Genomic DNA, 21,043 nt, shown 5'->3' with positions numbered 1-21,043 from the left:
TGACCTAGCCTGGCAGAAGATTAACCTTCTGTGAGACACCACAAAAAGATATGCCACATTACAAAGACTTGCTGGGAAAGCTGGACAGCGAAGCTGACTGGTCCTTTCCTTGAGCACAGGTCAAAACCATCTTGTCTCCTTAACTCACAGAGAGGAAGAGTCAGTTTGTGTTTTCCCTGCATCTGACAACCAGAAATGGAGAGAGCATACATCAGCTTTCAGGGAGAAGGCCAATAGATTCTAATGACTGCCACTCTATTTCACAGGAGGAGATGCTGTAGGAGAAGTCTAGTTCCCCACGCCCATAAGGCTTTTTCTGTGTTGAGACATTTGGCTCTAATAAGGGATTGGTAGCAGGTTTAATATAGCTGCATCCTAAAAACTTCTATGGCATGGGAGTGAAGGCCAAGAACAGAGATCAGGATGTCTTCTCTGGCATGTCTGGACTCTAGCCCCACCCTGTGAATGAAGCCCTGTGCAGCCTCCATGCTAGGTATAGGATCTCACAGGAAAAGGGACTGGCATAAGCCTTTAACTCTTCTGCAGCCATTTCTTCATCTGATTACAGCATCTCGTTAGGATTAGAAGGTTAAATAAGATTTTGTTCATGTTATTGACTATAAAATTCTTGGGGGCAGGGTGTAGTTCACAGTATTTATGTAATGCAGAATCAATATTAATATTCTACATAGTATCTGCAGAGAGTCAGTAGACAAATATGTGAATATTACCCTCCTTTAGATATTAAAACATAAGGGCTAGCTCGGTACCGGTGGCTCACACCTATAATCCTAGCTATTTAGGCTGAGATCTGAAGATTGAGGTTTGAAGCCAACCTGTGAAGGAAAGACCTTGAGAACCTTAACCACCAAAAAAAAAAAAAAAAAAAAAAGAAAAGAAAAGAAAAGAAAGAAAGCAAGCCAGAAGTTCGGCTGTGGCTCAAGTGATAGAGTGGTAGCCTTGAGCAAAAGAAGCTCAGGGACAGCACCCAGGTCCTGAGTTCAAGCCTCCGAATCATCAAAAAACAAAACAAAAATAAAATATGGCTTAAAATGTAGACATGTATAATTTAAATGCTTTCCCCTTCAGATGAAAGTAGACAGTAGAATATTATTTCCCCAAATCACTTCACATAAGCTATTTATAGACCCTTTATTACAAATGTTGCTTTAAAGCAACAAAGAGTTAGCATGTTTTTTTAAAACAGAGAATGACAATTAGATATAAGTTGAAACCATAATCCATATCAAATAAATGGAGCACCCAAAAATTATTTTAAGACACATTTTAGAGGCTGACTTTTTCAAAAGTGCATTATGGGGAAGAAAGGACTGTTTCATGTAACTCTTGGATATATGAAGTTAAGATCAAATTCAAATAATAAATAATACTAAAAGATTGAAGGACTAAGAAGTCACGGTACGCATATTTGTGGCCCTCCCAAAGTCTCCTAATTGGTAGAGCCCAAGACTAGTTTCTTCAGGAAAAACGGAATGACTGTATTCTGCTCTTTCCACCAGCTGTGGCTTGGTTGTACAAACAAGCCTTGCTTTTTATATCCCACCTAAGGCAGTCTGTATGTCAATGGCAAATTCCCTTTGGTAAAAATCCAGCTGGCTGTGGCTATCTGAATAACAGAGTTCCTGAACTCAGGGCCAGAGGGTAAGCTTTTGAGACTACGGGAGAGGCCTGCTGCCCCTTCCTTTGTTTTCTGGCAAGGGGCTCCCCAATAATCCCTGTGGGACTATTTACCCTGCAGATTATGCTTCGGTCTTGGGTGTTATTCCTCAGTGTATGGGCACTGCCCTATGTCTCTAAGGGAAGCCATGGTCAAGCCCCAGGTGTGAAGGGACCTAGGGCCCTCAGTGGTGGGCCTGTGACCTTGCCCAAAAGAGAGGATTAGCCAGGGATTTGATTATCTGCACCAATGATCCCCTTCACTGAGGACAATGAGTTCAGCATGACTATGCCAGGGAAGATAGCGGCAGAAGAGTGCAGAATCAAAACTTCTCACATGTAACATCTCTTAAATGGGAAATGCAAAAAATAAACATTCCTTTCCCTAAGCCGATATTATCTATAGGAATCAGAGGCTGAATTAAAAATGAATGAATACATGTATATCCAGCATGGAACGTTGCTCACCAAAAAAAAAGCCCCCCCCCCCAAACAAAAACAAAAACAAAAACAACACACTCACTGGTTAAGTAATTGATACACTGAATGGCTGTCAAACAATGTTAGCATGCTTTAGAAGAGATGAGAAGCATGTGTCTTCCCTTGGGTCCTTACTGTACAGCAAAATTTTATAGGCTTACAGTGTCTTCTCTCTTTTGACTAAAATATGTCAGCGAAGAAAGTCTATCAGACTGTAAATAGTGCTTCAAAACCATGCTTCAGACATGCTCACAGCCGTTCTGGTCACCTATCAGAACCTGAGACACTGCTGCAAATGAGGAATGAACAATGGTCTTGGTCTTACTTCCTGAGAAACACATATCTGGCCATGTTAAACACCAAGTGAGCCCAACTTTGTTCCAGTCTTCCTGACATCGGAAGCTCAGTTCCAGTGACAGTTTTCAGCTGGCATGCTATGAAAAAAGAGCAGGGAAAGTCAAAAAGAAGCACTGGCAAGATGAGGACAGGAAGACGTTCCTCACCAGGGAAACCTCACCAGGTATAGGGCCTGGAAAAAGGTTATCAGATTTTTAAGCTAAAATATAAAGATTTTCTGATGCTAAACTGACATCCAGTTTCTGCCACAAGAAAAAAAAATCTGCCTTTCAAAGGGAGAAATGTCAGTGTACACTGACTAAGCTATTACTTGACTATGCCCAGATTCTTTCAAATGAGAAACTGCAAATAAATGCAATAATGCAATTGTGAGCTGGAACATAAATGCTATTAATGGAAAAAAGCAAGGTGAACATGTACCAAGATGCATAAATACCCCGGACTCTGGAGATAATAAGAGCAGAAGCAATTTTTCCATTGCTCACAGAATTTAATCAAAGAACTCTGACTTTTAAGCCCTAGGATCCTGTGTTTCCAGCTGGCTAAGAAAAAAAAAATCCATTGAGAAAAAAGGCCATGCTTTCATTTTCTACCATTTTAAACTCTGATTAGCAAGTGCTTTTTTTTTCACTCTAGCACCAGTTTCTTAATTTTAACTTATAAATAATATGAAACAGGTGATCTCAATTAGAAAACAGATTAGGTAAGGTCTTCTTTTAAAAACATTTTTTGGTTGCCTGGAATGAAAATTATATATGTAAATGTAAATGCATTGCAGAAAATTGCTGGGAACAGAAATAAGTCTATTTAAAAATGAAGGAGAGCTTTATACAGGCAAAAAGTTGTATGGAGGTGGAACAAATCGGTGTTCTCATCCAGTTATTTCTTGCAAATATTATCTCAAAGGGCTGCAACATATGCTGTGATTCATTAACAGTACGAAACGTAAGTGACATATATAGAAGGAAAAAGGACTGTGAGGGGAAAACAGTTAGTTGGTTTCTAAAACAAAGGTATAGTTCATTAAAGCTGCAAAGGACACTGTGGGGTTCATCAGCAAAGCCCACTGCAAGTATCTTTCATCTATGGGAAGCACAATATATTTGAGAAACAAATCTGAATAAATGGAGTTAAGGGAACAGTGGCATCTGCAAGAAAGCTGGATGTAAATTGGATAGGGCTCTATAAAAGAGAAAGGATGATTCCCAAATGCTGATATAAATAGTGAGCAGAGAATTGAGTGGAGATGGGACAGAGACTGTGCCTCTTAAAAACACATGAATGCGCAAGAATTTTGAATGTGTCTTTTGGGCTTCTGCAACAAAGAAGATGTATGAAAAGGCACTGCACCAACATCAATAGAAACAAACAGAACCAACTATTTCAGGAAGCGAGAAGCTAGGCCTTCGGGTTTATAACAACACCGAAGATGCCAGAGCAACAAACAGAATGCTAAAAGCAGCAAGTGAGTCAAGAGACAGCAGAGGATGAGGGGAAGACATATAGCAGAATAGAAGGTATGACTCTGTCTAACTAGAACAGGCAGAAGGTTCCAGGAGAAAGTTTTGCAAAGAAGCCACAGTCATGAAAGGTCTGGTGGTCACAGTGTTTGTGCAGCAACTGTAACAAATTGAGAATGCTTTATCAGGCAAGTACATTTCATCAGACATTTTGAATAAAATCTTCATAAATTTCCTTCAGGTATGAGTTTTCAACAAAACTTTTACATTTGTGTAACAGAAATTTGGAATGCAGAGAAAGTATTAACTTAGGTAACTTGAATGTTGATGTCCAGATGTTAATTTTATGCCATGATTACAGAATTGGAAATTATTTTAAAATACTTGATTGTGTGCTGAGAAACATAAAGGATCTAAAACAAAGAGTAACAACTATGTTACAAGCTAGGCAAACAACTAACATCACAGTGCTGACACGTGACATGTGTGACAGGGCATGAATGGCTGGAAAGGTGTCTCTTTTTGAGGAGGGCTTGTGGAAGAGTATATGTCCGGGGAATTACCATAACAGTGGCATGTTAGAAAACAGCATTTGAATTGACAAGGACAAATACACAAATACTGGTTTCATTGGGAAGAAAACACCAAAAAGAATTCAAAGCATTGCACCTAGAGAAAGGGGAATGAGTATGAATGAAAGTAAGGAGCTGTCTTGGTCAACATCTACACTACAGCCCAGGTATTTCAAGGGGAGACCATAATGGTTGCTGGTGCTGAGCTCTACAGAAGTCCGAACTCTCGTCCCTTCATTTCCAGACTTATTTTTCCAATGAAAGGTTATTATATTTGCACAACTATTCTACCTATATGTGTAGTATTTAATTATATGTATAAATGACACCTCTATATACATCTATAACCTATATTGCTATCATCTATATTAGTGTATCTTTATTGCAATATTTTATATTTTTGTTGATCATCGGGCTTGAACTCTGGGCCTAGGCACTGTCCCTGAGCTCTTCAGCTCAAGGCAAGCACTCTACCACTGGAGCCATAGTTCCACATTGGTTTTCTGTTACAGCCCTGACTTGGCTGGCTTTGAATCATGATCATCAGATCTCACCCGCTTGAGTAGCTAGGATTACAGGCGTGAGCCACCACTTATAACAATATTATTATGACAAGTAAATCTATATAATATATTCTGTAATTCCATTTTATGCATCAATATAATTATATCTTATGTTTACCTTATTTCAGAATCAATAGTGTGTTGCTGCATGTGTTTTCTCCTAATGAATATTCACTAGATATTGACTATATTTAAAAACAACTCAATTAGGGGGGTTGGGAACAACAGTTTGGTCACATGATGGAGCAGAAAGGGATGAAGAGGCCCACTGGTGAGCCACTCATTCACACAGAGAGGACAGTGTGGGCACTAGGGGGGAAAAACAGCAGGTTTTAACAGAAATGAGTAACTCAGCTAAATTAACAGTGGAATTCCTCTGGAAATTACTAGCACAAGTATGAAGCTATCAAACATGCAATGTGAAAAGAATCACAAATGCCAAAAACTTTAAGAACTTAGGTATCATTGGAAGTTGGGTAATGTTTTTCCCATCAGTCACTGCTATCAGTCAATCTGGCTATGGTTTCCTCTACTTTTTTAAATCTGTATTGCTATCCAGTACTTCTCCTGGGGCCCAGGAGCTAATTAAGAGCTCTACTTTAAAAACCTTTTCCTTCTCACCCCTGTGGTGCCACAGCATGGATGTGGGATGTAAGGGGCAGCAGAATGAGGAAACAGCAAAAGGGTATTTAATTAGGCAGAGTAAACAACATGGTCAACAGCAACTTGAAGCTAACATCTGTCTCCGAACAAGGCAGCCGGCCACCTTCATGCACAGCACCAGGGAAGTGAGCCTGTGCAAGATGCTGCTTTTTGTGTTTGCACCACTGGTGCTGTCTCCTTCTGCATCAGAGGCAATGAGACATTTAATAAAAGAAAACAAATAGTGATGCCGCTCTGTATCTAGGAGGAGAGTAGAAACAACCCTCCAGCTGTGTAATACTGCAATGTTTAGGCTTCATTTCATTTTACTTGTAAAATTAGCCAGGGAAATGAAAAATGTTCTGTTGTGAATTCTATCAACACAGCACACACAGCTCAAAGTCTGCCATCTTGAGCTCTTCTGTGTTATTGTGTTTCTGATGCTCTTTCCATAAAGGGGGAAGAGCCAAAGAATCTCTGTTATATATTTGGCAAGCTCCCCAAATCTCGAAAGTGAGCAAGGTTGCTAGGAGATGACAGACATTACCAATTTAACACCAGGACTGCACATGACGTGGAATGTAATTGAAATTGATATTAGAATATCAAAAGCCCAATGCATGGGAAAATGATCATGGCAGGTCTGTCTGGTGTGAACACGATCACTCTTCTGTGATGGTTAATTTTATTTGCCAAACTGATGAAGGCCTGGCATGCCTGTGAACTTGGTTAAACACTATTCTGGGCATACTTAGAATGGTGTTTCTAGATGAGATTAGCAGTTGAACAAGTAGACTCCATAAAGCAGATTATTCTGCCCAATGCAGTGGGCCCCAGCCAGGCAAGCCTGATCAAACAAAAACATGGACCCTTCCCTGAATAAGAGGGAATGCAAATTGAAACACTGGCTCTTCTAGGGTCTTGAGACTGTTGGCTTTGGGGCTAAAATTTAAAACATCATCTCTCTTGGTTCTTAGGCTTACAGATTGGGACTAGAGCTATACTCTGCTAAAACACAGACTATATCTGCTAATACAGATCAGCTAATTGCAGATCTGAAGATTTCTTAGCCTTCATAATCACATCCATCTGTCTCTTGATTGTTTCTCAAAATTTTGACTAATAGAGTTTCTAAATCACCAGCAATGAAGTGGCTAAAAAGCACAATTTCAATATTATGGGTTAAGTGAAAAATGTAAAATTCACAAATACATTTAATCCCAGACTTCACTGTCTTAAGGTTTAGACATCCACATGAACGTCATTGCTATCCCTCTAGGTCTCAGTAAATTGTGGGACAAGTCATCTCTCTACCAACCTCTCTAATCCCAGTTGCCACTGCACTAGCTCAGGCTAAAATCATGTCTCCTCTGGAAGGTAAGGACAGCCCATCTTCTGGTTCCCAACCTCTTCTCTTTCTTACCACTGTCTCCATAGAAAAACCTCATCCTTCTACTCCTGGCTTACAAATTCTTTGGCTCCTTTCTGACTTCTGGGATCAGATCCAAAGCCAGAGAGAGGGTTTGTGTGAGCTGGATCTTCTGAGTCTACAGCTATGCACTAATCTCATCTTAATTACAGTGGTTCTAGATTCCTGGGTTCTATTCTAGTCCCAAATACACATGAAACAAGGCCCAAGAATCTGCAGTTTTCACAATTTTGCTCAATGATGGGAAGGATGGAAAGGATGACAATGAACAAAATGCATTGTATTCACAAATTGATGTGTTAAATTGAATGCTCTATGTACAACTACTTAAAGATAACTAAAAAAAATTTAAAACCCAAAGAAATAAACATTTGCTTATGATAATTTCAAAGACTGATCAGAAAGTTTTGGGAATGACTAGTTTGGGAAGGACTTCAGGGAAAGAGGCACGTGTCTATTCCTGCAGTACAACTGTGTCTTGTCCTGTTGAGCTGTCTGCTCTAACAAGACTGTTGCAAACAAACTTGAGCAGGGCAGGTACAAGTACAGGTACAGGCACAGGTATGGAAAGGCATAATCCGGTCACTACACATCTTTAATGACAGCACAGACCCCAATGAGGAGACCACAGTGTCTTGCTTATTCTTTTCCATTAAATTCAAGGGCAAGAACAGCAGTACCTGCACAATGCAACTGTTCAAAAGTCCAACCTGAATATCATCAAGCCTTTGTTTCACAGAAACAGCAGAGGTGGTATGGGAACCAAGTGAAAAGTGGAAAGAGTCCCTAAAAATGGTAGGCTTAGCCAGAGTAGTGGGCCTGGGGATGGGCAAACTTAGGCTGGATAGCAGGGACATGTTTTGGTCACCCAAGCGCTTATGGAAAACTGGACAAAGGGAGAATGTGGAATGTGTTTTTTCTAACAACCTGCTAACTCTGATTCTGTAACTATGTGCTTGCTTGAATGGGGAATGACAGCTTTGATATAATGACCATTGTGACGAAAAGGGAAACTGCAAAATATCCAGAGAGTGAGTATGCTGATCTGGGAAGCATGGCAAAAATGCTAAAAGTTGAGTTAATATTCTATCAGCCTAACCGCAAGATTCTGCTTCTGTAAACAGCTTGCTTAACCCGTTTTTAACTTGCTTTGACCACCTTCATGTGATACCTGTGATTTTTGCCTTTAAAAACCCAACCCTACTGAGGCTCAGGTCTGTTCTTCACCAACCTAATGATGGTGAACAGACGCTATGCACAGCTAAAAAAAAGACTCCTAGCCTAGTTGACTGGGTGCTGGTGACTTTATTGTTGTGGGTTTGAGTCCACCTGGGTGGCCAGGGTACTACAATGGAAGAGCATGAGGGGTGTTCTCAGCAGGACACAGAGCATGGAGAGTTCAACAAATAAATGACATGGTGTTGCCAACAAATAAATGATAGAAAAACAGCGAAGGGGAATCTACAGAGCATTAAAAAACTTAAAAGACCTATCAGTCAATGTGGTGTGTGTGGCTATAATTTGGGTCTAGATTTAAACACATCTATAGAACCAAGAGAAATTTTGAAGACTGAATGTTTTTTTTCACAATGCAGGATTAGTGTGTGTGTGTGAAAGAGAGAGAAAGACAGGGGGAGAGTATTACATGTTTGAAAAATGAAATCTTACCAAATGTCAATGGCCTCACACCTATGATCCTAGCTACTCAGGAGCAAACAAATCTAGGAGACACTTCACCATTTAAGCAGCTAAAAGCTGGAACTGAAGGCATAGCTCAAGTGGTAAAGTTGCAGTCAGGAGTAGAAAAACCTGAGTGGAGAGCACATGGTCCCAAGTTCAAATTTTTAAAAAAATCTACACAAAACATAGTAAACAAGTAAAGAGTCTTTCTTTTTTAGATGATACAATCTAAAATACTAATAAATAAAAGGATATCTGGTATTTGCTTTTAAAACCCCGTATTTATGTCTCATATTCTGCTACTGATAGAAGGTACACTAGGGTTCAGCATAGTGTACTTTCTGATCTTATGTGTGTTTTTAAGAAAGAAACATAAAAATGTATAGGTTATGGGTCCTATTATCATGGTATCTGAAAATCATTTTAGTCTACAGGGGTTTGGAAGTTTGGAGAGGCTGTGATCCATCGCAGAGGAGAAATTTGCCAGCATAAATATGGCATTCTCTGGCTCTGGTAAGGCCTTTTCTGGTGAGTGATATTAACAAATTTAACTCTTTTAGGTGAAGACAATTGCTCTTTTGAGCTAGAAATGTCCACAAAGGATTGCTAAAGAAGGTCACTTGGGGGCATGTCTTTAAATGGCATCTTTCTGTCCTTCATGGGAATTCTCAACACATCATGTGGATGCTAAAATCACAGTGTCCGGAGGACTTTCAGCTCTGCACACAAACCTGACAGTAATTTAAATCAACTTTTCTAACAGAACTATGGGGAATTTACTTTTAGCTGTGTTAAAGAGTTAAAAGGTACAGGTAGGGGAAATCTACATTGAAATTTCTTCAATGACCCTTGAAGTATTTTTTTTTCCTATCCAAATCAAACTGACAGCATAATGGTAAATCACTTAGAATATCCTAAGTGGCATTGCAAGATAGAGGACCACAATGAACCAAACATTAATATGGAAGAATTATTTGTAATAATTAAGGATAATTGTAAAGAATCATTACCACTGTCCAGCATATCAGGAATTCATCAAGCCTTTTCCTTCCTTAATCGTCACAGGTTATTATAACACATTTCTTTCCTGATAATATTTTTGTTTGTTTTTGTTTTTGTTGCCAGTCCTGGGGCTTGGACTCAGGGCCTGACCACTGTCCCTGGCTTTTTTGCTCAAGGCTAGCACTCTACCACTTGAGCCACAGAGCCAGTTCCGGCTTTTTTCTGTGTATGTGGTACTGAGGAATCAAACCCAGGGCTTCATGTATACGAGGCAAACACTCTTGCCACTAAGCCATATTCCCAGCCCTCTTGATTTTTTTCTTTTTTATCCAGTCCTGGGCCTTTAGACTCAGGGCCTGAGCACTGTCCCTGGCTTCTTTTTGCTCAAGGCTAGTACTCTGCCACTTGAGCCACAACGCCACTTCTGGCCATTTTCTATATATGTGATTCTGGGGAATTGAACCCAGGGCTTCATGTATACGAGGCAAACACTCTTGCCACTAAGCCATATTCCCAGCCCCTTAATTATTTTTTTGACAGTCATTGGACTTGAACTCAGGCTTGGGCTCTGTCTCTGAGTTCTTTTGCTCAAGGATAATTAGTGCTCTAACCACTTTGAGCCTAAGCACCACTTCCAGTTTTCTGGTGGTTAATTGGAGATAAGAGTACCCAATACTTTACTGCCCAGGCTGTCTTTGAACCACACCCTCAGATTTCAGTCTCCTGAGTAGATAGGATTATGGGAGTGAGCCACAATGCCCAGCCTACTTTATTTCTATATTCAATTGTTTCCATTTGGAAAGGAAGTCCACTGAGTGAGCACATGATTAATTTCCAGACTTTTAAAAAGTGATTTACATAGATAGGCATTGAACTTGAATTGAGAAGAATGAGTGCTTGGTCAAATGACAGACACAATAATGACTCCAAAATTTCAGAGTAATGCAATAAAATTATCATGTATTTATGGGAAAACACTTTTTAAAAGTATAACTTGTTTCTACAATGATTTCCTACTTTTAACAATATACCCTTAGGATTAATTGTGTCAAGCCCATGCAATCATTTATCTATTATTCAGCTTTACTTTTTTTTTAAAGCAAAGCAATAAAGCAGCAATAATAATAATAAAAAAAACAAAGAGGAGAAGTACAAGAAAAATGAGTATGGGAGCAGTAAGAATAACATTATAAATGTACATAGAGAAGCTCATGGACTATGGAAAGCTGGGAGACACGGATGAATGAGCTATGCACATGGCTGACTACTGGTTTACAAATAACTCAGCCCATCTAGGAGAAGGACTTGATTCCAAATCTCTTTCAAGTACCGACGATGTGCAAGAAGGCTACAGTTCCCAGACTGGAGTAAGCAGGATGGAGCCAGGATGGCAGTGATTGAATATGAAGGTAGCTACTCTGGACCCCTACCTCTCTCAGAAACAGCAACCTTACATGTCTAAACCATCTATCCCTGGGCTGTGACAAGACCTCCACAGAAACCAGGAAAGCAGCCTCCATAGCCCCCATACAACTGAAACACCAAGGGTGTAACTGGAACTGAAGGGGTCATGACTCTTCAATGAACAGGATCACAGGCCTTTGGAGCTCTTTTAATATCTAAAAGAAATGGAGTCAGGGTTGTCAAATGTCTTAATAGGACTGTCTGAGAGGCCAGGTGACCTTCTCTTAGTATAGTACATAACATTTCTGAGACCAAAACAGAAATTATAAATGTATGATGATCATGCCATTTAAAAATGTTTAGTTTTTATTTTTAAATGGACTTTTTAGAGTACTTTGGGTCCATAGAAAAGTTGGGCAGACAGTACCAACACACACACACACACACACACACACACACACACACACACACATTACTACTGACCTTGATATCTATTATTGTCTATCTTTCCTTTACTGTCCCTAGTAATTCCTATCTTCACTGGTTTAAGAATAATTATATTGCTTTCCTTATGATATCTTATGTATGTTCTCATAACACTATATTCTTTGTGTTTGCTTTTGAAATATATATAAATTAAATCATGTCATATGAAAAAAAAAAAGAAAAGTTGGGCAGAAATACAGACTTCTATATACCAAAATGCTCTTTTCTCCCTGCATATACGAAGTGTCTCTTACTATCCAAAACTTACAAGAGAATGGTATGTTCGTTAGAATCAATGCATCTACATCGTTACATCATTAACTCTCAGGGCTTATTTGCAGTGTTCTCTGGGTCTCAAAATACTTAACAACTATTAATAGTGTCACACAGATTAGTTTCACTGCCCCAAAACTCATCTGTGTCCTAGTTTTACATCTCTCATCTCTTGACAAACAAAGACCCTTTTATTTTTTTTCATAATCATGTCTTTCCCAGAATACCATATAATTGGGATTACACAACAGGTCAACTTTTCAGACTGGCTTCTTTCACTTAGTAATAGGCATTTATGTTTTCTCTATGTTTTATTGGCTTGTCAGTGCATTTCTATTTGGGGCAGAATGAGATATTCCATTCCCTGAATATACCACATTTTTTTTATCAAGTACATTATTGAATAAAATGTGTATTATATAATCAGAATTATTAATTACAATGATTATTAAATTAGCATACATTTGTAATATAAAGAGGTTTCATTGTGATAGGTCCATATGTACACACAATGTACTTTGATACAATTCACACATCCACTGTATTCCCATCAGTCCTATACCACATTTTAAAAACAAACTCCAGTCACCTACTGAAAAGCATCTTGGTTACTCTGGGTATTTTGACAACTATGAATAAAGGGGTCATAAACATTCACGTGCAGGTTTTTCAGCGTTTTGAATACCAAGGAGCAGGACTGCTGGGTTGAATGATAATAGCATGTTTAGCTTTGTAAGAAACCAAATTCTTTCCAAGTGCCTTTTGGTTTCAATAGAGCAATGAGTAAGGGTACTTCCTTTCCTCTTGTATGCCTCCATGTGGGTTTGAAAGCTGTTATTCTCCTAGAAAAATTTTATTTTGCTTTTCTCTTAAACCTGGAATTGCTCATGGAAGCTAGGCAGGATTTTTCCCTTCAGCTGGGAACTTACTCACTGATGAAATACCCTACAGCACCAATTTGCAATAATGGGATTTTTAGAGAACAAAATAATTTCTTGATGTAAGTTAGCCCTAGGACCACACAGCATGTGTCCCAGCTCTGTGAAGCACCCCAATGGAACAGCCCCCAAACGCTAGCTCTATTTCCTAACTCTTCAACAACTTACTCTCTTCAAATACGCTTTCCACTAATGATGGTGGCATCAGCTTAGTAACAGAAAACACCTTGTGTGAATATAAATAAGCAGAAACCAGAAGAAATACACTAACCAGCCAAATGAGAAAGAAAATGATTCTTTCTATGAGATATCCCTTTAATCTTTGACTATGTTTGGTAATAGTTCTGTCATTACACATTTTGTAAGATCAGCAAAGAATAGATAGAAGGAAATTAAATTAAGCATGGATTGCAAGTATCTTTCTTATAGCCCAATAAATGAGGAAGTTCAGAAAACCTGAGAATTTTTTACCTCCTGAAATTTACTTTGAAATTAAAAGGGCTCAACCAGCAAAACATCTAAATCAAATGATTGTGTTGTTAGAAATTCAAGGTTTGAGAACAAAATGAAATTGAAGTAGAATGAATCACTGCTGTTAGGGAAAAAAAAGACTGCTGCAGCACTATAATTCAGAAAAGTGGCTGTGAGCAGTGGGTGGGAGTGGGGATATACCCATACTGGCAGCTGTTACTAAAACCTGTATTTGGCAGAAATGGCATTTGAACTACCAAGACTTTATTTTAGAAAACAACTCTTCATTTAGGTCACTGTTTCCATTAGAAAGGATCATACCTATATACTCTGGTCATACTATTACTGTGAGAAACAGAAGAGGGAACACCAGGAATTACCCTGGTACTCACAGCTAAGCTCCGGTATTCTCTGTGGACTGAAAAGAAGTTGAGAGAATACCAATGCCAAACAAGATTGATTGCATCCATGAAAGTACAAAAAAACAGACCAACCCAAACAAAAATCCATTCCATAAGCAGGTCTGAGCATAGACAAAACCACAAACATTGGACAAAGCCTGATTATGATTAAATAAGCCCATTATCTAAGCTAGTCAGAGTGAGTTACTTTCCTAAATCAATCATATTTTAAATCACACTTCAGTACCTAATACAGAGCAAAGGTCTATTTTTTCATATACCCATCCAAATCACCAAACATAAACCAAATCCTAATATAACTTCTTCAGACTTCATATTGAGATGCCTACATAGCTCCCCAAAGTATATGTGTTTTCTATTGTTGCTGCAGAGAGCAAGTAGATTTAACATTGTTAAAAAGTAGATGCATTCCTAGGAATCTCTGACTCAAAAGCATACACACACAGCTATTCTCTCCACATTTATGCCTGGCCCCCAAGGGATTGCACCAGGCCAGCTGAGGATCTTCCTACAATGGGGAAGACATGCAGTCAGAGAAAATTAACCAGCTCTAGATAGGATCTATAAGAGAGCCAAGGGAATCTAGAGGAACTGTGCTCTTTTCATAATGATCTCACACCTCACCTTGGACAAATAGTTCTACCATGATCAAATCCTTCAGAGAGCCATTTCTACTTCCCCAACTATAATTTTAGAGGTTGAGGAAAGACAGATTCCCAGAAAAAGATTAATACTATATTCCAGAATCCATCATGAATGAGAAATGTCAGATAATTCCAGTGTCTCTGTTCTCAGATATAAATTTTGCAAGGAAGTATGGTGAGATGAGATACATGTTTTTACTCTATGATAGCTGGGTGGTGGCGTACCTTGCCTTTTCTTGGCTCTTAAATCTCAAATGTACCATAAGCCTCTATCAGTGCCATTGTCACCAGCAGCTGTGTCACCATTGCCTCTAGCACAGTTACCCGCTATTATCACTGTACCAACATTTTCGAGTGTTTTTCTCTGCATCAGATTCCAGGATAAGTCCATGGTCTCATGGAACCTTCAGCCCTGCTCTAGGAAGATGTTATGGTTATCATCCTCATTTTACAGATAAGGAAATAGAAGCAACACATCAACTAACTCAGAGAGGCAGAACTGGAACTGAAGATGGATGCTGGGCTTCAGGCTCTCACTTCAGCTCCCTTTGACCTATTATACTAGTGCTTTAGCTAATGAGGTGAAAATGGAGAAAGAGGTGGCTTTGGGCCATGGCTTGCCCTAGTACATTAAAGAAACCTTCCTACACATTTTCCAGGTTTTCATTTCCAAAGTTGGTTGTATTATTCTGAAAAGCTTTATGATTTTAGAGGATTTCTTATGTTTTCCTTAATTACAGTTATTCCCTAAAATGACAGACAATTAGAATGATTAGTAGAAATGTTTTCAAGTAGATAATAATGCTCACTGAAATTAGGAACCCAAAATGTATCTCTCATCAATGAACAAAAACAAAACAAATTCTCATTAATTTGGAGGCCAATTTGGGCAAATTCAGTGAAGGTAAAGTGTGTGTGAAGTACCACAGAAGATTAAGAATTTAATCAGATGTCAATTCCAAGTAAGCCATGAGGACAATGGGGAAGATGTAAATCACACATATCTCTTGGTAGAAGCAAGGAGAAAGAAGTGGAGGTGAAGCTTCATGGTCTACCAGGGCACTTCTACGACTGTGGCCACTTTCACTGCAGTTTAACAGAAACATTTGAATCTGTCGAATCTCTGATGATAAAAACTAGATGTACTTACATTTTTATTTTGTTTTTCTAGACGTTACCAGTCATGCATTATATAAAAGTACTGATAAGTTATGGAATAAAAATTGCATTGTATTCATAAACTGATTTGTTGAATGGTAACTATTAGAGATAATAAAAATAGAATTTAAAAAATAACTGGCCCTCCATTATCAAGTCTGAGGAAGAGTACATTCTATACATGTGGGTCCACTTGGAATGTTTTAGGTACACTCAATAAACAGGTAACACCACAAGATATCTATTAGAACTTGATATGCCTTGATACAGACATATAATATTTACATACTATGCATGCGTGTGTACATATAAATATATCTGCTTTGTAGAATATATAAAATACTTAATGCTGAGAAATTCCCCAGAGATGGTCTGGGCATATATTCTTCAGTAACTCACATAGGATGACCTTTTTATACTTTGGGATGTTAATAGAGCCTTAAAATAAGTCTTCAAACAAGCATTATGCTTTCTCATATTTTAAAAATACAATGGTAAGCAATTAAGATTTGGAAACATTTATTATCTATGATGTGAATATTTGAATTCAACGATCATAATAAACATTTTTCCTAAAAAAGTATAAGATTATTCTTATGCCATGGTCACTTCATAGGATGACCCAATTAAGAGTGGGCTGATCAAGAGAGGGGACTGGTTCTAGAGACACTTAGGTGTGAGCTGACATTTGATCATTTACAAGGTCTGGGACCATTATCCTCTCTGATCGTGATCTATTTACTGTAAAATGGAGGTGATAGCAGAACTACCCCACAGGCTGCTTGTGAGAAGTAAATGGCAAGATACTGTAACAGCTTTACACTCACGCTATACACATAGAAAATCTAAGTAAAGGCAGACATGCAAGTATTATGTGGATACATATGGAATTGCTGATATCCCTCCAGCACAGTTTCTTATGATTCAGCCTGAGTCACAGCACCTAGCAAATACAGTAAACACATATATTATACTTTGAGATATTATATATAACATATATAAAATTATAATATATTATATAATGTATATGTGTGCACACACACACACATACACACACACACTCTTTTGCTTGAAACAACTCTACAGCCAGAGACTTGAGTGTACTCTTTTCTTGTTCCCTCCAGCTTTATCTTCTGATGTGTTTCCTGGGCTGTTGTCAGAGCTGGGAGGAGGAACATCCAGAGCCTCAAGTACAAGTTACACATGGAGAGTGCTGCTTGCAGAATCCCTGAATGCCTGAAGGTAAGGTCTGCCCTCAACAGGTCAGTTGTATCAAACTAGTTCCAGCTGGGTTAAGAAGGCAGCAATAGTGACACCCACCCAAGTGAACATACTCAAGGATTTTATGGCTCTTTGTAAAGAAAAGTGCCAGGAAAAACATTTGAGTATGATACACAAAGCAAGCTGAGGCCAGATTCAGCAAAGATTGGTTCCAGTTATAAACAAATGTTTGCCAGACAATAAACACTGTTTGGGTGGTGCTATTACAAACATGGATAAGTTAGTGCTGAAGGCTAAATTTACTTTTATTCCTCCAAATTTTGCCATTATCACATTCTTACTTCTGCCTTTTTATGAGACAGTGTCTTAAAATGCTACAATTCCTAGCCCTCACACCTCTCTACCACCCAGACACAAGACTAATAAGCTTCTCTCTAAATAGGAAAATTAATCTCTCAAACACCTCATGATGGAAATTTCCTTTGCTACCAATTATTTTAGAAAATATTTTAATAGGGTTACTAGCAAACATGTCTTTTTTTTTTTTTTTTTTTGCCAGTCCTGGGCACTGTCCCTGGCTTCCTTTTGCTCATGGCTAGCACTCTGCCATTTGAGCCACAGTGCCACTTCTGGCCTATATATGTGGTGCTGGGGAACCGAACCCAGGGCTTCATGTACATGAGGCAAGCTCCCTTGCCACTAGGCCATATTCCCAGCCCCTTAATAAAGTTACTATCACTTGAAATGTACTAAAATGGTTTCTTTATTTCCACCACCATACCTTTTTTTTGGTCAGTCATAGGGCTTGAACTCTGGGCCTGGGCATTGTCCCTGAGCTCCTCAGCTCAAGGCTAGTGTTCTACCACTGGAGCCACAGCACCACTTCTGGTTTTCTGGTAGTTAACTGGAGATAAGAGTCTCAAGGACTTCCCTGCCAGGGTGGCTTTGAATCATAATCCTCAGATCTCAGCCTCCTGAGTAGCTAGGATTATAGGTGTGAGCCACCAGTGCCCAGCTAGTGTCTTTATTCTTAATATGACAACATTTTTTACATTTTGTTGATTAAAGTAAAGCACAAGGTCTAAATCTTAGAAATGTTTTCAAGCTAGAAAGATCAAGATACAGATACTTTCTTAAGCCCTATCAGGGTGAGAAATTTTATACAGTTATATTTCCTGACTTAATAATGTCAGATAATTACTTCAAAGCAAACATCATTTTACACACACACACACATTAGCTAGTGTAGATGTGTTGTATGAAAATCACCTATCTATATGTGTTTATGTATTTATTTTATACTTCAAGCTAAAGTTTCATAGAGAAATTTAAACATGCTCCTACAGAAAAAGCAAGGTCTTCTTATTCTTTGTATTTTATATAACACCTAGTATTGTCTCCAGCATGTGCTAGGAATTAAATAAATGTTTGTTGATGCAAATCATATAAGTAGTTCAGTTATGTTAGTTTTCACCTAAAGATACACTAAATCAAGCAGTGACTTTTGATTCTGGAAAATCAAATGGAAAGTCACAACAGCTACAGGAAAGAAATGCAAGAGCCTAGGATTAATTTTCCACTAGAGTAAAGGTGAATTACACTTACTCTTTGAAAAGAAAAGATGATGTTTTAAGACTTAGCACATAGTATTAGGTGAAATGCATTATCTTCAAACTTAAGTGCCTATTTCCCTAAGGTGTGAAGCACATTCTTCAAAGGCTGTTGCCACAGGTAAGTCACAGTCACAAGCAAACAAACGGGCTTCTGTTTATAAGCAGAACTAGGACTCAGATAATTGTTCCTAGAGGCCAGTGTGTTAAGGGTTTGATATCCAGCTTGGTGCTATGGGGAAGCTGAGATGCTGGGACATTTAGAAAGTGGAGTTTAGTTGGGAGGACATTAGGGGCATGCTCCTGAATGAGGATATGGGCACTCTCACTCCTTCCTATCTCTCTCCTTCCTAGATGCCAAGTGAGCAGATTTCTTTATCAAATGCTCATGCCATGATATCCTACTGCACCACAGACCCAAACGCCAAGTGACCATGGAACCTCTCAAATTGTGAGCCAAAATAAACCACTCCTCTTTTCAAGCTGACCATCTCAGGAGATGTGTTCTAGTACACAAAGCCAACTAATACAGCTAGAGGCATGAACATTAAACCATTCGTCAAGAGTTGGTAAAGCAAGGACATAGGAAATGTTGAAGAAATAAACATGGGCTCCACATGAAAGCACAAGAATGAAAGACTGCTTGAACTTTGCTCTCACTCTGTCAGCTAGAACAGGAAATCAAGGGTTACGGTCACCAAATGCTACACTGGAAAGGCACTTCACACAAACCCCCACCAATGGTGGCACAACCAAGCACCGTGCGAAGTTCATCACAGCGGTGAGAAGCTAGGGATTAACAATAAGTTCTTTTCAAACCTTTGAAATAGTTTCATCAAGAAGGATCACCACTGTGTGAATGTCTACAGTCCTGTTTAATTGATCATGTCCAAGGGTAATTTTATTGTCTTTGATTATCCATTTTGTTTACTTGTAGATTTATAGGCACATTCTGATGATTACAAATGAAGGAAACCATGCAACCTGTTTCTTTAGGTCTGACTTACTTCGCTTAATGTAAATTTTTCAAAGTCTTTCCATTTCCTCAGGAAGGGGGCAATGCCATTCTTTCTGACATAAGTATAGAATTCCATTGTGTATATATACTACATTTCTCGATTCATTCATACATGGAGGGGCATACATTCATACGAGCGAGACCAAAGGAGGATATTCTTAGAAGAGGATCAAAGGGTGTGCCTATGATCATATAAAGTGATACTTATCAAAATGAGCTTCAGGAAATGGGAACGTGAAGCTTTTTATTTTACTTTTTGTGCACTTTTTTTCTGTTTTTCCTCTTGTCAGTATTTTTATTTCTTTTTTCTTTCTTTTTTTTTTTTTTCTGGCCAGTCCTGGGGCTTGGACTCAGGGCCTGAGCACTGTCCCTGGCTTCTTTTTGCTCAAGGCTAGCACTCTGACACTTGAGCCACAGCACCACCTCTGGCCGTTTTCTGTATATGTGGTGCTGGGGAATTGAACCCAGGGCCTCATGTATACGAGGTAAGCGCTCTTGCCACTAGGCCATATCCCCAGCCCCAGTATTTTTATTTCTGTACCTTTTGTCTTATATGTAAGCTTATCTGCTTTGGGGAGGAGAAGGGGAAGCACAGAAAGGTGGGACAAAGGGTGGACAAATGCAGCAGTGATACTATGCTGAATATGAACTATACAACTTGGGGGAAGGGGAAGAAAAATTGGGAGAAAACAAAGCAAGAAGTGATACTGTTCAAATCATTACTTGACTTATGTAACTGTAACCCCTCTGTACAACATTACAATAAAATTTTTTAATGTACAAAAAAAATGGATCACCAAGTAATTTTTTTCTTGAAGGCAAATTATTCAGTTGAAATTTCAGCTCATACCATACTAGGATGAATTTAGAAGTCTTACGACCCTTTCAAACCTCAGCTTAACCAGGACCTCTTCAAATATATTACTCTATGGTCTAACTAAAACATTTGCACACATGGCCTAATTCTGGAACTTATTCTTCCTTAGGACAACTCTATATTGAGGGTTCTGAAACTCTTAAGGATCCCTCATGGTCAGCAATTTCCTAGTCTGCACTTTCTCCAAGTTCCCCACATATCCTCTTTGGCTCTCAACAGTCCTCCAGCTTCTAGATTATTCCTCCCAGTGTACTAGTCATAAATAGAACACACAGACAGCCATTTTCAACTTAGTTCATTTTACTTTCAATAAATCCCATGATTCTTCCTCATACAGAAGTAGCCTAGGAAAGTTTGAGAGGCCCCCTGAAAGCTGTGGACACTAAAGTAAGTTATTTGTACTTTTGCCCCTGTCTGCCTCTGTGCCTGTTCACAAAGGCAAGAGAAAGATCAAAAGTTGAAAGCTACCAGTTACCATACTCTGTGATTCCGCCACTCCCAATAAAACAGTTGGCACATAGACTCGGATTCTAACCAAAGAAGCAACCATATTCCCAAAGACATACAGACCAAATAAAGCAGCCAAAAAAATGTACTGGCAGTAAGGTAGAAAAACAGCAGTTGTATTAAAGTTAGTTCTTCATGTAGCTGGCTTGGGA

General features: G+C 38.8%; 1 protein-coding gene across 3 annotated transcripts in view; it reads right to left on the bottom strand.

Annotated features, from left to right (window-relative positions):
- Kif16b (kinesin family member 16B) overlaps positions 1 to 21,043 on the bottom strand; it is a 269,825-nt gene that overhangs the window by 9,376 nt on the left and 239,406 nt on the right. The window lies entirely within an intron of this gene.

Source organism: Perognathus longimembris, chromosome 6 (assembly GCF_023159225.1).
Source record: "Perognathus longimembris pacificus isolate PPM17 chromosome 6, ASM2315922v1, whole genome shotgun sequence".
Classification (NCBI taxonomy): Eukaryota; Metazoa; Chordata; class Mammalia; order Rodentia; family Heteromyidae; genus Perognathus; species Perognathus longimembris.
This window is presented reverse-complemented; position numbering and strand designations above follow the sequence as displayed.